Genomic DNA, 12,174 nt, shown 5'->3' on the forward strand with positions numbered 1-12,174 from the left:
TTTTGGGGTCTATCCTATATGGGGTTTAGCTGGGCTTCTTGGATGGTCAGCTTTTCATCTTTCATGATATTGGGGAAGTTTTCTGTCAATGATCCTCTCTGTTTTCTGTTTTCTCCCCCTCTTCTGGAACTCCAATCATTTGCAAATTTTTGCTTTTGATTGTATCCCACATAATTCTCAGGGTTTCTCATTTTTCTGCATTCTTTTTTCTGATTTTTCCTCAAACAAAGAGTTGTATCCACGTGTTTGTCTTCAATTTCACTGATCCTGTTTCCCATTATTTCAAACCTGTTCCTCAGCCCTTCTATGACACTATCCATTTCTGAAATCTTGTTGTTTATCTTTTGGATTTTTAATTGTTGTTTTTGTATGATTTCTAGTTATGAATTTATTTTAGCGTTTTGTTCCTGTATTATTTTCCTGAATTCTTCCATGTTTTTGTCTATATTTCCCATGAATTTGTCTGCCTTTTCCATGAATTTGTCTATTTTTCCCTCATTTTTGTATGCTTTTTGCTTCAATTATTGGATAGCTCTGACTATTAGAGATTTGAATTCATTGTCAGGTAGTTCTAGTGCCTCTTCTTCCACTGAAAAGTCATCTGGTGTTTTATTTTGGATGCCTACTGGAGCCATCATGTCCTGTTTTTGTATATGTTTTGATATTGTCTGCTGTCTTCAGGACATTTGGTAGTTATTTTCCTCGTTTATTGATTATAGATTTGTTTGATTCATCTTGCTTTTTTATTTGGTTATGTCTGAGCAGGCAGGCTGTGCATTCTTTGTTGTTTGCTCATGTATAGGCATGATACTTTTTGCCTCCTTCTCCAATGGGCAAGGTCAGTCTCTCAGGTATGGTACAGCAGGACAGGTCCAGCTGAAGGGGAGATGTTGGGATCGGTTGTTTGTGGCATGTAATATGGTCGACAGGGTGGGCTGTGAATCAATGCAGGGCAGGTTACTTCAAGCCTTGCCTGTGCTGCTTGGGGGTGTGATATTCAGTGCACAGTGCTGGTGGACAGGAAGGAGGGGGGAGATTGTGATATGTGGAGCTAAGATGAGTATGGGAGAGAGGAAAGAGAGGATAAAGGAACAGGAGCCAAAAACATACAAACAAACAAACAAAAAAGAATGCAAAGGGAGCGTGCCATTGAAGTGGAGAGACGAGAGACTGAGAAATGGAGAAAAAGAAGAACTAACAAAAAAAAGGGTGAAAGAAAAAATGAATAAATAAAAATTAGAAAAAAAAAAAGCCTCCAGGGATCCCGCTGGTGTGGCTGCAAGGACTAGCAAATTTGCTCCCAGGCCGTGAAGTACAGCCTGGCTAGAAGGGGTGGAGGTGTCACACAGCACCAGATATTCAGGAGATAGGAAGAGAAGGTAAGTATACAGAGACAAGAAACTGAGAAACGAAGAAAGACAAAAAGAGAAGAAAACAAAGAAACAGAAAAACCAAAAATGAAAAAAATGCCTCCAGGGATCCCACTGCATGTCTGTGCAGAGTAAGGGAGTAGCTCCCAAGCCACGAGCACTCCCCGGCTAGAAGGGGCTCCCAAGCCTAGAAAAGAAAAATAAAACACACAAACAAATTAAAACAGAACAAACAAACAAAAAAGCCCCGGAGATCTCACCAGTGTGGCGGCACGGGCCAGGAAGCAGTTTCACAGTAAAGCGGTGTTTCGCAGTCTTTCAGGAAGAAGCAAAGATGGCACATGGAGCCATGTATGTGAGAGAAAGGAGTGGGAGGTGGTGAGAGGTAAGGAAGAAATCAAAAGAAGCAGTAAAAAGCAACACCACCAGCCAACAAATGGCACTCAGGGAGCCGGCCAGTGTGTGCGAGTGGAATCCATGCAGCACAGAGGTGAAGCCAGTGCTTCCCGGCCAAGAGACTGTGGTCACAGGAAGTGGAGGAGGCTGAATGGGGGTGAAGAAGGGTGGGGGGTGGGAAAGCATATATCGCTTGTTACTGGTTGTTCTGTCTCCTGCTGGAAGCTCCATGAAGCTGCTTTCTTGTACCCCGATAGGGTTCGCTGATCTCCGATAGTAGTACAAAATGGTGGCTCTGCGCTGTGTTAGTTGATAGGGGACCTCTGCATGTATCTCTCCTTGCTCTCTGTTCTCTGTCAGTTTCTTACTCCATTTGGTGCTTGGCTGAGTTCTTTATGTCTTCATTTGACGCTTAGGGTTTCAGGACTGATGTTTGTCTCTGTTTGACTTAGTTTTTTGGATCTTTGCTGTGGAAGGATGGTGTGGTGCTTCTATCTATAGCACCAGGTTGCTCAGAAGTCCTCTAATTTATTTTTTGATGAAGTTAAATTCTTTGGACAAAGTAAATTTTAAATGAGTTTATGATTAACATATATCTTTCACAAGAGGGTTTGTGAAGGCTCAATCACTGTGGCAATCTGGGCCTCAGTTTCCTTATTGTTAACAACAGTTTCAGCCTTTTGGAGATATCATTCCATTGTCTTTTAGCTTTCAGTTTTTCTATCAAAAAGTCAGCTGTCAATTCTTTTTCTTGCTCTTTTGAAGATAATGTGTCCTTTTTCTCTAGCTTATTTTAAGATTTTGCATCTTCTTTGGTTTTTAGTAGTCTTTCTATAATGTTCCTAGGTTTTATTTTATTTGGCTTGGAATTTATAAATCTTCTTGAATCTGTGGCTTGATGTGTTTCATCAATTTTGGAAAATTCTTGGCCAGTACACTCTTTCCCTTCTCTTTCTGGTACTTCAGTTACACGTAAACCAGACATTTTCACTGTGTCCTATTTGTATCTTATGCTTCTTTTCTATTTCCACCTTTTTTTCCCTATCTGAGCTTAAATATGAATATTTGCTACTGATCTATTTTCCAGTTTACCATTCCTCTCTTTTGTTGTGTTTAACCTGCTGTTGAACTCACCTACAGATTCTTAATATCTGTTATTATGGTTTTCAGGTCTAGGATTTCCATTTCATTATTCTTCATAGATTCCAGTTCTCTGGTGAGATTCTCCATATTTTCATTTGTTTTCTTGAGCATATTAATAAGTTATTTACAAATCTATCTTTGATAACTCCAAAATCTGGAACATCTCTGGATCTGTTTCTTATCCTTATTTTAATTTTTCTTGGTTTTTGATCAGCTGATCCTGTTTCCTGGTAAGTTCAGTTATTTTAAAAAATATTTTTTTATTTTTGGTTAAAATATATACAGGAAAACACGCTCCCATTCAACAATTTTTACACATAATGTTCAGTGACATTGGTTACACTGTTCACATCGTGTCAACGTTCTCATTATTTATTTTCTAGTTGTTTCACTCCCATTAACTTAGACTCACTACCCCCTAAACTTCTCATTTGTGCTTCAGAGTGACTGTTGTCTATTTGGTCTCATATAGATGATTTTTTTAAAAGAGCACAGTACTCCAGGGTGACATTCTTTACTTTTTGAGCTAAACTGATGTTTAGTTTAAAGGTGACTGCAGGGGACAGTTTTGCTTCAAGGTTTAAAGAGTATCTCAGTGCAATAGCCTTGGGTATTCCTCCAGCCTCAGTAGGTCCAGTAAATCTGGATTCCTTAAGAATCTGAAGTTCTGTTCTATATTTTTCTCCCTTTTTATCAAGATCCATCTACTGTGTCCCTGATCAGAACGCTTGGTAGTAGTAGCCAGGCATCATGCATTTCTTGTTGCCAGACAGAGGAGGCAGTGGTTCATGGAGACAATTAGTCCTGTAGTCCAGTTACTTTTCTGATTTTTTGGTTTCCTTATTTTGTTTTTGCTCCAGATTAATAGAGACCAATAGTTGTATCTTAGATGGCTGCTTATTAGCTTTTAAGACCTCAGACACTACCCACCAAACTAGGAGGTAGAACATAAACTTTAAGAACTATATTATTCCAATCGACTGTACTGTCCCATGAAACCATCTTCAAACCAAGAATACTAATCCCATGAGGTGATTGGTTATGTCTAAGTAGTATCAGCATCTGTAGCCCCTTTTTATTTTATTTTTAGTTGTTGGTGTTGCTTCAAAATTATATATAACACAGCATTTGATAATTCATCCTTTTTCTTGTGTACAACTTAGTGGCATCAGTTACATTAGTCAAGCTGTGCAAACTTCACTCACATTTGATGCCACTTTTCCCATCACCATAAACAAAAAGTGATTACTACCTAGAGAATATTCCACCTTCCACCTCTCCCCCACTCATACCCCTGTACATTGGTCTCTGTATATTTACCAATTCTTGTCATTTCATAAAAGTGAGATCATACAATATTTGTCCTTTTGTGATTGACTTATTTCACTCAACATAAGGTCCTCCAGGTTCATTCTCATTGCAAGATGATTTGGGAATTCCTTTGTCTTTATTGTTGAGTAGTATTCCATGGTATGTATGTACCACAGTTTGTTTATCCGTTCATCTGTTGATGGGCACTTAGGTTGTTTCCACCTTTCTGCTATTGTGAATAGTGCTGCAATGAACATAGGTGTGCATATGTCCATTTGGGTCAATTTTATTAGATCCTTTGATTATATACCTAAGAGTGGAAATGCTGGGTCATATGGTAGTTCTATTTTTAGTTTTTTGAGGAATTGGTAATTGACATACTGTTTTCCACAGCAGTCATACCATTTTACATTCCCACCAGCAATCAATAAGACATCCAATCTCCCCACAACCTTGCCAACATTCGCTATTTTGTTTTTGTAATCTTTGCCATTCTAGTAGGAGTGAGGTGGTATCTAATAGCTAATGACAATGAGCATCTTTTCATGTGATTCTTGGCCATTTGAATGTCTTCTTTGGTGAAGTGTCTATTCATGTCTTTTGCCCATTTTTTGATTGGGTTATTTATTTTTTTGTTGTTTAGATGTAGAAGTTTTATATATTTTTTAGATGCCAGACCCTTAACAGATACATGGTTCCTGAAGATTTTTTCCCAGTCTGTAGGTTGTCATTTTACTTTTTTGATAAAATCCTTTCATGAACATAAATATTTAATTTTTATGAGGTTCCAATTATCTATTTCATCTTCCATTTCTTATGCATTTATTGTTGTATTTGATAGTCTATTCTTAAAAAAAACGATGTCCCACAGCTTCAGTCCAAGAACTTTATGGTTTTAGGTTTAACATTGAGGTCCTTGATCCATTTTGAACTAGTTTTTGTGTATGGTATGAGATATGGATCTTACTTCATGTTTCTGCAGGCAGTAATCCAGTCTTCCCGGCACCATTTGTTGAAGAGACTCTTCCTTCCCCATTGGATGGACTTAGCGCCCTTGTTGAATATCAATTGACCATAGGTGCATAGGTTTATTTCTGGGCTCTCAATTCTATTCCATTAATATATGTGGCTGTCATTGAGCCAGTATCAGGCTGTTTTAATTACTGCAGCTGTATAGTATATTTTCAAATCAGGAAGTGTGAGACTTCCTACTTTGTTGTTCTTCAGAATTGCTTTGGCTGTTCACAACCTCTTGATGTTCCATATACAATTGAGGACTTGTTTTTATATTTCTGTAAAAAATGTTGAAATTTTGATCAGGATTGCCTTGAATCTGTTTATCACTTTGTGTAGTGTTGACATTTTTACAATATTAAGTCTTCTACTCCATGAGCACACGATTTCTTTCCATTTATTTAATTCTGTTTTAGCCTCTTGCAGCAGTGTTTTATAATTTTCATTGTATAATTCCTTTACATATCTGATTACGTTTATTCTTGTGTTTTATTCTTTTAGATGCTATTTTAAATGGAGTTGTTTCCTTCATTTCTTTTCCAGATTTCTCCTTGCTAGTTGTATAGAAACCAACTGATTTTTGAGTATTCATCTTGTACCTTGCAACTTTGCTGAATTTTTCTATTGGTTCTAGCAGCTTTCTTGTAAAATCTTTGAGATTTTCTATATATAGCATCGTGTCATTTGCAAATGTAGTTTTACTTCTTTTCCAATTTGGATTTGTTGTGTTTATTTTTCTTGCCTTATTGCTCTGGCTAGGACTTCCAGTACAATGTTGAATAGAAGTGGTGAATCCTTGTCTCATTCCTGTTCTTAAGGGGAAGGATCTCAGTCTTTTTCCATTAAGTATAAAGTTGGCTACTGGTTTTTCATAGATGCCCTTAATTATGTTAAGAAACTTCCCTTCTATTCCTATTTTGTTGAGAGTTTTTATCAGAAAACGGTGCTGGATTTTATCAAATGCCTTTTCTTCATCTATTGAGATGATCTGAGCCCCGGTGGCACAGCGGTTAAGAGCTCAGCTGCTAACCAAAAGGTTGGCAGTTTGAATCCACTAGCCTCCTTGGAAACCCTATGGGGCAGTTCTACTCTGTCATTTAGGGTCATTATGAGTTGGAATCGACTCAACAGCAACAGGTCTTGTTTTGTTTAGTTTTATTGAGATGATCATGTAGTTCTTTTTCTTTGTTATATTAATGTGGTGTATTACATTGATAGATTCTCTAATGTTGAACCATCCTTGCATTCCTGGAATAAATCCCACTTGGTAATGATGTACAATTCTTTTAATATGTTGTTGGATTATTTTTGATAGTATTTTGAGATTTTTACATCTATGTTCATGAGGAATATTGATCTGTAGGTTTTTTTTTTTCTTGTTTTGTCTTTGCCTGGTTTAGGTATCAGGATAATGCTGGCTTCACAGAATGAATTAGGGAGAGTTCTTTCCTCTTCTATATTCTGGAAGAATCTGAGCAGGATTGGTGTTAGTTCTCTGAATGTTTGGTAAAATTTCCCAGTGAAGTTATCTGGTCCAGGACTTTTTTTTTTTGGTTGGGAAGTTTTTCATTACAAACTCAGTATCTCCTCTAGTTATGGGTTTGTTGAGATTTTCTACCTCTTTTTGTGTTCAAGTATGTTATGTGCTTCTAAGAATTTGTCTGTTTTTTTGGAGTACAGCTTTTCATAATGTGTTATTATCCTTTTTATTTCTGTTGGACCTGTTTTAATGTCTCCTCTTTCATTCCTTATTTTGGTTATTTTATTCTTTCCTTTAAATTTTTTTTTTTTTTTGGTTAGTCTAGCTAGAAGTTTGTCAATTTCATTGATTGCAAAGAACCAACTTTTGGATCGGTTGATTCTTTCTATTGTTTTTCTATTCTCTATTTCACTTATTTATACTCTGATTTTTATTATTTGCTTCTTTCTAGCAGTACTGGGCTTAGTTTGTTCTTCTTTTTTCTAGTTTCGTAAGTTTAGAGTTAGACTGTTGATTCAGGATCTTTCTTCTCTTTTGATGTAGGCATTTATTGCTGCGAATTTCCCTCTGATGACTGCCTTTGCTGCATCCCACAGGTTTGCTATGTTTTGTTTTCATTTTCATTTAATTCCAAGTATTCTTAAAATTTCATTCTTGATTTCCTCTTTGACCCAATAGTTGTTTAGCAGTGTGTTTTTCAGTTTTCACGTACTTGTTTGCTTTCCATTTTCTTTGTATTATCAGCTAACATGTTTTTGCCCCCCCCCCCATTGCCCCATATGCACAGCTTGTACTGAGATAAGCTTGCATTAATATTAATACATGTTAATGGTGGTAAGATATATTATCCAATTTCACGTACACACACATACAGTAAGGAATAAAAAATATACAGATATAAGATAAAAAAGACAGATACTGAATGAGGTATAATAGAAAAAACATACTTAAACTAAATGTCTAATATTAGTTTTTTCTTGGCCATGAGTAAACCCCACAATTATTAAAAATAAAATAATGAATGAAAATATTAGCATAGGGTATGATGTAAATTAGAACCATAATTATAGTTATACTCTATGATCTGTTTTTTTTGATGGGTTTTAAGGCATGAAGTGAACTGAGATAAAACACCACTTAAATACATTTGGATATGCAAAAGACAGTTCAATGTGTGGGTTCTGGCTGAGAAGACATTAAAAAGAATAAGAAAATGAAAGAAGTTAAAAATGTAACTAATCAAAGAAAAATAAATAAGTTGGGAAACTATAATAAGGAAGAAATAAAAATTAGTTTCAGAAAAATCAAAGTAGTAAATCCATGGGACAATAATTGGGGGTTTAGGGAAAAGTGGAGGTATACAGAGGCAGGATAACTTCCCAACAGAGTATGATGTTCTCTTGGAACCAAACAGGAAGCAAATGTGTCTCTTGGTACACAACTGCATTCTTACAACAGTCTCTCATGGGGATTTTGGAGGATTCTGTAATTCTCTTTGTTTTATATGGAAATGAGCACATTCCCCGAGTGGGCTGTGGTTAATTTTGGCCTTCCCTATCTTGCTGGAAGAGGAGCTATTATAGAGCTTATCCTCAGCAAATGAAGAAAAGGACCATCTGCTTGATTCAAATTTGAACAGAAACATCACAGAAAAAGCCACTCAGGTTGGGCAAGTGTGTAAGAACTAAGAAGAAATTTGATGTGACCTCACTTTGTGATGCTTCTTAAAGGCAATTTGCTTACTGCTTGTGACCTATATACCTATCAGCTTGATCAAGATTTTAGAAGCTAAAAAAATTTTTAATTTATTTGGAATTCAAGAAGGTTACCTCACCTACAATTACTCTAAGTGCTGTCCTTAAACTAAGCCGTGGCCATTCATTAAAAAATGCAAACCACCAGGACAGTGTTCAGCTCAGCAAAACATGAACAAAATCCCACTTTCTAGCTCTTTATCAGCACTCACTTTCAACACAAAGATTAATCTAAAACATTTGCTGAAGAAGACGCTTCAGTGATTTCTAAGGCATTTACATGTGAGATCAGTGATAGATTAGCAACCCACAAGGGGAGGCAGGAAGGTGATAACAGTGAAGCTGCTGAGGACACATTCCTACCAGTCTTCAAAGGACTTGGGAGTGTGGCCATTTTGTATGAGTAGAAAACTTGAAAGAAGACATTAAGAGCACCCTAAATTAAAGACATATTTTGTTTCCTTAAAGTAGGACTTTTTGCCAGGAAGTTACTTCTTTTAGCCAAAATAAGATTTCTGAAGGGGGAAATGCCCCTTTCTCATTATTAAAAGAAAAGCTTTGGAAAAGAAGAAAAGAGCTTACTAGGATTTGTAGCAAGGGCAGTAGAGCCCTTGAAATAGAAGAATCTCTTATTGGGAGATTCAGAGACAGGCTGAGACCTTTGGCTGTTGTTGTTAGGTGCTGTAGAGTCGATTCTAACTCATGGTGACCCCACATGCACCTGGGAGTAGCACTGCCCCATAGGGTTTTCAAGACTGTGATCTTTTGGAAGCAGACTGCGAGGCCTGTCTTCCCAGGCACCTCTAGGAAGGTTCCAACTGCCAACTTTTCAGCTAGTAGTCAAGCACTTAAGCGTTTGTGCAACCCAGGCACCTGGAGATCCTTGGTAACCGACATAAAAAACAGCCTGAAAGGAAGAGAAGATTCAATCAGAAGGACAGAACACCTGACTAAACCACTGACTTCACCACTGCAGGCTAGAAAAGTCCAATTAGCAACCCAGTTACGAGGTGGGGAGTGTTTTTGGCCAAAGCTAAGGGTAGATGTATAGTACAATTGTAATTACTGTTTTGTTTTAAATTACCGTTCTTTAACTTCTTGCTTTTAAAACTACATGCATATGGTAAACAACTCAGAGTACAGAAGGGTCCTGAAAATTAAGTATCCCCCACTCCAGACTCCCAATCCTCCAGTTCTCCTCAGAGTCAATCACCATGACCAGTTTTTTGCCTTCTTCCAGTAATACCTATTCAGATATGAACATAAGTGGACATAGTCTTTACAAAAGAAACCACACACACAGACGTTTATTTATAACTTAATTCCCAGAAAATGGAAATTATAAGCTTATCTACAGTGCAGTTAAGGATACTGAATAATTCCTTCACCTTTGAAGGGCCCTAATTAAAGCGCTGTGGCCACTGACTAGCATTGGGCAGGATGGTCTATTGGCTATCGCATGTGCGAGTCAACATGGTGAAGAAGAGAGGTGGGAGAAACAGGTAAATATTCAAATAAGAGAAAATACAAGAAATGCCTCAGTGCCACAAGGAAGCTGCATTTTAATTCCAAAAAAAATGGGTGCTATCTTTGTGGAATATTTTATTTGCTTCCTTAAAATAATTCTATATACATATATATAATATGGAAGAAAAATTTGAAAAGAGGAAAGAAAATATACTCATAACAAAAACATTTTGTTGTAATTTTTACTTATTTCCTTCAGATTTTTTCCCATGTACATCTGTTTTTACATGGTGTACTCGCAAGTCCATATCTTACTTTTTAGCTTTTTGGGCATTTGGAGCTTTTCTGTAACTTCAAGCTAAAAGAAGCAGCAGAGACCAGTTACCAAAGTCATGAATTAGGCTTTTGTTTATTTTGAAAATAATTTTTTCGGAGTTTTAGGTAAAATGGTTTTCCCATGTGAGCTACAAATGCTCATAAGTAAGTGAAAATGTGTTTACATTCCCCACATGTATGTTTAAAACTTACAAATCTTCCTTTTCATAGAAGATCTAGGCCTTGCCAATGTATCTCTATACAGTAGAATCAAGTTGTAAAGACTTGCTTAAATAAACAAAAAGATAAACTGTTACAGCACGACTAGGAACAAAATACTGAATCATCATGTTAGCTTGATTTTCTACATTGTAGGTTTTCTAAGTATTTAGTAGAGTGTTTTGTTAATAGCAAGTCTAGAAAATTGTCTCTGTGTCTGCCTGAAATTACACCTGTCTGTCTACCTATCTATCTATCTAATCTACCTAACCTATCTCTGTATCTCTCTACTCACCCACCCATCCATCCATCCATCCATATCCATCCAACCATCCATCTATCCATCCATCCATCCATCAAAAAAACATATGCTTAAGACATTTAGAGGCAGAAGAAGATAGAGCTTCCCTGATGTTAGTGTTGATGTACTTTTTGAGAAGGGATCTGAGAGAGAGGGAAGGCATTTATAACCTACAGGGAATTTTGGTCTTTGAGATTTTTCTCTGAGGAGTGGTCTAACTTTAAACATAAGGTCTTTGAGAAGGAACATGTGAGAAGCACCGACTGTATACATGTCCCATTAGCTAGGAATTTCACAGCCTCCTCCACAGGAATCTGTTCCTTGTTTTGGGGTCAGCTGGTTATTGTGCATGCACAGTCAAACAGCAAAAATATCCAGAAAGTGCAGGGAGAGTGTCCCCTCTCTGACCATTATCTGGTCTACCTGGCAGATTTGCTAGGTTTTCAGTGTCTTCAGCAATTCTGTGTCCTGTGCCAAAAGTGAAGACCAAAGCAGCAAAGGAAGGAATGACCAACGACTTCCATTGTTGTGTGGAGATGGAAGAGTCAACTAAAGTAGGCCAGTATGTAGGAAGGTCAAAGCCTCAGAATTCTATGCATTTCCTCTCAGCCTGAAACAGCCTCTCAATATCAGAAACCATGATGCCTATTCCAGTAAGTTCATTCAAATATCTGCCATCATGGAAAAACTTGCTCTGAATACCTTCACTGTTAATCGTCCACTTATCCCAGAGAGATTAGACACAAGGTTTTCTGTAGCAGGAAAACACCTTAGGACCCCCTATTGCAAGGTTGGATTTCTTTCCTGTGGAGGTAGGAGATGTAGAACAGACTAGAGATGGGATCTAATGACACTTGTTTGTACCAAAATTGAATGGATGGCTCAGGAAAGAGTCAACCTTCTGTTTTAACAAAACACGACCCTCTGGGAAAACAGCATGGTGCACTGTTCAACAGGTCACAGAAAATAACAGCTGTTGGGATTTTATTTCTAAATTGCTGCCTTCTTCACAACTTCCTCTTCAGTAATGACTAGTTTTGAGTTTCACTAAGCTGTCAAGAGTTGAAGACACTTTTACAACACATGAGCCAACAGCATTTTTACCCCAGAGTGGAGGAGACACAAAACATCCATGTACACTTTGCTAGGTTCCTCTAAAAGAAGTTAGGGCTCAGAGTTCATGGGGACTGTGGGGTGCTATGGGGTCAGATGGTACCCACCATAGTCCCAGGATTGAACTGCACAGCTGCAGGAGATGGACTTTCTTCCCACTGGGCAGTTATTTGTTTGGGTTTTTTTTTTTTTTTTTAAATATTTTATTGTACTTCAGGTGAAGGCTTACAGAACAGATAGTTTCTCATGTAACAGTAACACACATGCTGTTTTATGACATTGGTTAACAAC

The 12,174-nt window shown here is 37.3% G+C and overlaps 1 protein-coding gene across 2 annotated transcripts in view; it reads right to left on the minus strand.

The window, feature by feature from the left end:
- The window catches only part of SLC35F3 (solute carrier family 35 member F3), a 443,055-nt gene that overhangs the window by 28,239 nt on the left and 402,642 nt on the right, over positions 1-12,174 (minus strand). The gene's annotated exons all lie outside the window — the stretch shown is intronic.

Source organism: Trichechus manatus, unplaced genomic scaffold (genome assembly GCF_000243295.1).
Source record: "Trichechus manatus latirostris isolate Lorelei unplaced genomic scaffold, TriManLat1.0 scaffold00021, whole genome shotgun sequence".
Lineage (NCBI taxonomy): Eukaryota > Metazoa > Chordata > Mammalia > Sirenia > Trichechidae > Trichechus > Trichechus manatus.